The sequence below is a fragment of the Ursus arctos genome, unplaced genomic scaffold (assembly GCF_023065955.2).
Source record: "Ursus arctos isolate Adak ecotype North America unplaced genomic scaffold, UrsArc2.0 scaffold_17, whole genome shotgun sequence".
NCBI classification, from domain to species: Eukaryota; Metazoa; Chordata; class Mammalia; order Carnivora; family Ursidae; genus Ursus; species Ursus arctos.
The window spans coordinates 40,955,094-40,962,075 of NW_026622841.1; the positions used below are offsets into that span (position 1 = coordinate 40,955,094).

Genomic DNA, 6,982 nt, shown 5'->3' on the forward strand with positions numbered 1-6,982 from the left:
GATTCTGTCACTAGTAAGCCTGCCCTACAACACATGTTAAAGGGAGTTCTTCAGGCTGAAATAAAAGGATATCAGACAGTAATCTGAAAATATTTGATGAAATAAAAATTCTAGTAAAATTGATATATAGATAAATATAAAAGCTGCTATCTTTGTATTTTGGGTGTTTCTTCTTCTTCCCCTGTGTGTCTTAGAAAACAAATGCATAAAACTATAAGTCTACATTAATGGCTATACAGCTATAAACTATAATTATAAATCTACATTAATGGCTTCAAATATATATGAAGTAGAGATTCGAAAATAGCAAAAAAATCAATAAAAACAAAAATTTGTTCTTTTAAAAGATTACCAAAACTGACAAATCTTTTTCCAGATTGATGAAGAAAAAAAGAGAGAAGACTACAGCATATAACAAAATACAGCATAAAACAAAAATGTCAACATAAAGGGGTAGGGGAAAACTTGTATAGGGGAAGAGTTTTTGTACACTAATCAAATTTAGTTGGTATTAATTCAAACTAATGTTATGAACCTAAGGGGTTAAATGGAGTCCCTGGGATAACCACTCATGAAATACCTAAAAAACATCCATTAAAGGAAATGAGAAGGAAATCAGAGTGGTACATTACAAAACATTAATTAAATAAATAATAAAGTTGTAATGGGTGAATTGAGGACCAAAAAAAGACATAAGACATAGAGAAAATGCAATAGAGTAAATTTTCTATCAGTAATTATTTTGAAGGTAAATTAGTCTCTTCAATTTAAGGGCAGATATTAGCAGAATGTATTTTTTAAAAAGTGATTCAACTGTATGCTATTTATAATAGACTCACTTTAGATACAAAGACACACCAAGGTTGAAAGTGAAAGAAAGGTGAAAGATATTGCATGTAAATAGCAACGGAAATAAAGCAAGGGCAGCCATACTTACATCAGAAAAAAAAAAAAAAAACGAAAAACAAAAACATAGGTTTTAAGACAAAAATCATCACAAAAATCAAAGAAAGATGCTATATAATCATTGCAACATCAAGTCAGTAGAAAAATATAATCAGATATATATATCATCAGAGCTTCTAAATATATGAAGCAAATATTTACAGAATTGATGGGAGAAATAAGCACAATAATAATAAGATATTTCAATTCCCTATTTCCAACAATAGATAAAACAAGCAGAAAGAAAATCAATAAGGAAACAGAGGACTTGAACAAAACTGTAGACCAATTGGGCCTAAGAGACATATACAGAATATTCCACCCAACAACAGCAGAATACACATTTTTCTCGAATGCACATGGAGCGGTCTCCAGCATAGGCCACATGTTAGGCCATAAAATAAGTCTCAATAAAGTTAAGAAGGCTGATATCATAGAAAATATTTTTTCTGTTGATAGTAGAATTAAACTAGCAGAGGAAAATTGGAAAATCCACAAATATGTGGAAATTAAATGATGGCTCTTAAACAATCAATAGGTCAAAAATAAATCTCAAGTGAAATTAGAACATAATTTGAGGCAAATGAAAAAGGAATGCAAGCAAAATGCAATCTAGAAAAAGGAAAGAATAAAGATTAGAGTGACGAAAAATGAAGTAGAGATTAGAAAAATAGCAAAAAATCAATGAAAACAAAAATCTGTTCTTGTAAAAGATTACCAAAACTGATAAATCTTCTCCCATTCCGTGGGCTGCCTCTTAGTTTTTTTTGACTGTTTCCTTGGCTGTGCAGAAGCTTTTTATCTTGATGAAGTCCCACAAGTTCATTTTATCTTTTGTTTCTCTTGCCTTTGGAGATGTGTCATGAAAAAGGTTGCTTTGGCCCTTAAAAAGTTAAAAATTGAGCTACCCTATGACCCAGCCATTGCACTACTGGGTATTTACCCCAAAGATACAGACGTAGTGAAGAGAAGGGCCATATGCACCCCAATGTTCATAGCAGCATTGTCCACAATAGCTAAATCGTGGAAGGAACCGAGATGCCCTTCAACAGATGACTGGATTAAGAAGCTGTGGTCCATATATACAATGGAATATTACTCAGCTATCAGAAAAAATGAGTTCTCAACGTTTGCTGCAACATGGACGGCACTGGAGGAGATAATGCTAAGTGAAATAAGTCAAGCAGAGAAAGACAATTTTCATATGATTTCTCTCATCTATGGAACATAAGAACTGGGAAGATCGGTAGGGGAAGAAAGGGATAAAGAAAGGAGGGGGTAATCAGAAGGGGGAATGAAGCATGAGAGACTGTGGACTCTGAGAAACAAACTGAGGGCTTCAGAGGGGAGGGGGGTGGGGGAATGGGATAGGCTGGTGATGGGTAGTAAGGAGGGCATGTATTGCATGGTGCACTGGGTGTTATACGCAACTAATGAATCATCGAACTTCACATCAGAAACCAGGGATGTACTGTATGACTAACATAATATAATAAAAAAAAATTTAAAAAAAAAACCTGATAAATCTTTTTCCAGATTGAAGAAGAAAAAAAGAGAGAAGACTAAAATTAATCAGAATTGAAAGTTGAGACAGTATTACAAATCTTACAAAATATCAAGGATTGTAAGAGAATACTATACCACAGATAAAATACACAAATTTTTTGAAGCAAACAAATTCACAAAGTTGACACAAGAAGAAATTAAAATCTGAACAGAAGTATAACAAGACACCGAATCAGTTATCAAGCAATTTTTCACAAAGGAAAATCCATGACCAGATGACTCACTAGTCACTTCTACTAAATATCTTAAGAAAAATGAACCCCAATCCTTCTCAAATTCCTGTGAAAAATAAAAATAGAAGAGGAAGGAACACTTCTGAGCTTAATAGGTACAGGGTTTCTTTTTGGGATATTGAACAAATAAGATATCTGGAACTAGTTAGTGGTGATGGTTGCACAACACTGTACATGTCACTGGATGGTACACTTACGTTGGTTAAAATGGTAATTTTTTTAAATGATAATGGTTATTTATTTATTTACTTTAGAGAGAGAGAGAGAGTGCGCACAGAGAGGGAGAGTGAGAGGGAGAAGCAGAGAGAAGCAGACTCCCCGCCAAGCAGAGAGCCTGAAGTGGAGCTTGATCCCAGGACCCTGAGATCGTGACCTGAGCCGAAGGCAGACGCTTAACCGACTGACGCACCCAGGCGCCCCAAAATGGTAAGTTTTATGTTAAGTTCATTGTACTACAATTTTAAAATCATCTTACATCTTTAAATTCTAATGATTATATAATTTTATTTCTAAAATTTATATTTGAACTTGTTTTTGAACTGTGTATAACAATTTTCCACTTTCTTTTTCCCGTACATATTTTAGATTATCTATTTTTAAAATGTATTACACATATTTTTCATTCTACAGATGAGAATTTATTTCCATTCTGTATATGATAATTCCAATAACTAAAATCTTTTCTTTTGATCTGGTTGCACATATCATTTCTGTTGCCTTACTGCCTTGTTTGCTTTATCATCATTTTATGGCACATTCATGTTTGAAAACAAACATGTTTATGGGGAACCCTTGTGACCTACACTGAAGTTTTGTTCCTTGAGTGAATATTTGCATTCGTTTCTTAGGGTTTGCATTTTTAGTCCCTGGAACAGTCATACCACATAACTTCGTGAGATGCTTTCAACCATATTTCTTCTCCTGGTCGTCAGACCACATAGGCAGGGTGAGCTTGGACCCCAAAACCAGATAAGCACCAGCTTGTGGTGAAGAATTGTGAAACCCAAGGCTGAAATAGACAAGCTCTTGAACTTTCTATCTTTGCAAATGATTACCTTCCTGTTTTATTTATTTTTCAGTGTTCATTCTTTCACTGAAATTGTAACACTTGAATCTCAGGTTTATGTGTGATCTCTGATTTGATCTTTCACTTTGTGTGGGCTCTAGGCACACATAGGTTATTAAAATCAAAGCTCTATATTAAGGAATGTACAACTTTTCCCAGGGAAGCCACGGATTTTATTTCACTTATTACTGTGGATTTATGTTTTCTATTTGCTTTGTGCCTCTAAGGATTACTCTGACTTTATTGCCAGCTCAGACATGCACTTTAAGCTATTCTTTTAAAAATTATTCAGCTTTTTCTGGCATTTTTGGAATAGGATGATTTGGAGGTATCCATTCTGCCATAGAGTGCCGGAGATGATAGACTTTCATCTTGTTTTTGTCCAGAGATAAAGGAAAAAGTCAGGGCCTAACAGTGCATCATTGTCCAAATTATGCTAATGATGAAACAAATCTACCAACTTTCCTTGTCAATGTATCTGTGGTGATCATTAGTGCTTTCACCCAATATTTCCAGCTTTTTAACTTTCATGCACAGGGTAGGATTGCTTGCCATGAATATGAAGTTAGACTTAGCTATGTGGCTTTGTTTGGCTATTGAAATGTGTGTGAAAATGAAATGCATCCCTTCTGCCCAGAAAATTTTGGAGGTGGTGAGTGATTAAATGCACACCACTCCCACTGCTGCACAGGTTAAGCATAGGTCACCATAATGACTTGTTCATCTGGGTCCCTCTGAGGGCTTATGATGACCAGAGACAGTCCCCTCCCAATGCTGTATAAATAATTAAGTTGTGTTAACCTGAGCCACTGAGATTCGGGGGAATTCTTGTTACCATAGCGTATCTTAGCCCATACTATTTGCAATATTGTCAAATACTATTCCTTTTTAAGCTCAGTCCAACGCCCACTACTTCATGAGGTGTTCCCTGATATTGTTCAAAAAATAATCACTTCTTCTCTACTACACTGATAAGAATAGCAGTAAAAATGACTAATTGAATTTACTATTAGTGAGTTGTTGTGTTAAGCCTTTTACTCACATTAGCTCATGTAATATTACCACAAAATTATGAAGAAGGTGTATTATTATTTCTATTTTACAAGTGAGGAAAATAAGGCTCTAAGAAATTAAGGAGCACCATTATTGCTCACGTGATCTTTGTCATATTTGACTGAAATTACAATTATTGGTTTATTCATATATAATCCCAGTTAAAATTAGAACACCTATTTAACTTCATATCCACCAGTCCCAGCCAGTGGCTGGCACACAGTAGGTACTCAATTCTTAAAATATATCTTTTTCTGATCTATAAAAGTGCAGTGAAAATTTAAAGATGAAAGAAAATGTAAATGATAAGACAACAAATACTTTTCAGTTTTACCACTCTAAGAAAGTTTTAATGGAGATTTTTAGTTTATTTCCTTCTGTTTTTTCAATGCGTGTGTAATTTGCACACCGTTGACACAATATTATGTGCGCAAATTTGTAGATTGAATTTTATACTTAAATTCAGATATTAAGCACTCCATGCTCTTTTTTTGTTACTTTATTGAAATACTGAGTTTATTTCACATGCATATTTTTGTCTCCCCTCCATTTCCATTTGTCTGATTATCACTACTACTGTGTCCTGTCAGAACACTCCATACATACTCAAAACCAAGCAAAGGGTGGAGTCCCATCTTTAAAAACTAAACAGGCATTTTGGACAACACATTCTTGGCATTGGAACCTAGACAACAGTTATCAGACATGGTAGGGAAAATTCTCACTGTGTTATAAAAAGGACGTCCAGATATCAACCATTACAAAGATGGAATGATGGAAAATTTTAAGAAACTGTTTAAACTATTTTCTTAATAGAGTTCCTCCACTGCTGGAGATCTTGAATAACCTCCTGGTCGGTCATCTGGATGCAATTCTTCATATAATTGATGAACTTGGCTTCCACTCTGGAAAGAAAACCAGCTTTTTCTATACTTACTTGCATTTTTGCTTTAATGTCCTCTACAGGACTAGGTCCTTTGGGTGTTTTAAGAATTTTTTCCTTTTCTTTGAAGGATTGGGGACCTTTTGATCTTGGTGTTGATGGTTTTGAGTCTCTTTCATTCTGGTTTGCATTTTTGGCTGGAGTATCTCATATAGATTTTTTTACTGGAGCTTTTTCTTCAGCTTCCTCCTCCTCATCGTGTTCATCATCTCTTCCTCCTCCTCCTCTTCCTTCTTGTTGTTCTCCTTCTTCTTCTCCCTCTCCCCTCCTCCCCCTCCTCCTCCTCCTTCTTCTTCTTCCCTTCTTCTTCTTCTTCTTCTTCTTCTTCTTTTCTTCTTCTTCTTCCTCATCATCTTCATCATCTTCATCATCATTTTCACCAACACTAAGTTTTTCTTTTTCCTGTAGAAATGTACTACCACTTCCAAGGTTAGAACATTTTCCAGATTGCTAAGGAATTTTGTGTCCTCTTCCTTTTTATTTTCTGACTCTCCCACAGCTACTGAGTGCTATCCACCACTATGCACAGACCCTGAACAACATGTCAATTGTAAGACCACAGGTGGTATAATTTCCAAGCCCTCAAGGCAAACCTTGGCTGTACAGACATTTTCAAAGTTTCCAGTGTGACTTCCATTGGACTTCATTGCCTTTGCTTCAACAATGTGTAATTCATTCTCTGCACCAACCCCTAAAATGACTGTTCTTAAAGATAACTGATGCTCATTTTCATCATTATCCACTTTAGTTCACAACTGAAAAGAAATATCTGGGGCCTCAGAGGCCTCATTCCATGTCCATCAAATCTTCCATGGAGTGGTGGAACACATGTAGGAGGTTAAAGAAGGCAGACAGAGATACACTACTGCTATGCAGAGAAGAGCCAAGCAGGACAGAATCACACCAGGGAAAGCAAGTATTCCATTATCTTAACATCTATTTTATAACTAAATAAAATGCAGTGATATGGGCAAAACCATAATTTTCACATTTCACATTTATATTTCCTGGATGTTATTAATTTTATCCATTCTTTCATTCAAAAGTATTTATTGAGCTCCCTTATATTCCCACAGACTCTTATAAACACTGGATACAAGGACAAAACAAACAAACAAACCCTTGCTCTAATAGCTTTTATTTTCTAGTGGGAGGAGACAGATAATTAGTTAATAA

At 35.1% G+C, this 6,982-nt stretch overlaps 1 pseudogene; it reads right to left on the minus strand.

Annotated features, from left to right (window-relative positions):
• Positions 1–5,659: 5,659 nt before the first annotated feature.
• Positions 5,660–6,619, minus strand: LOC113253192 (nucleophosmin-like; annotated as a pseudogene).
• Between the last annotated feature and the right edge of the window lie 363 nt (positions 6,620–6,982).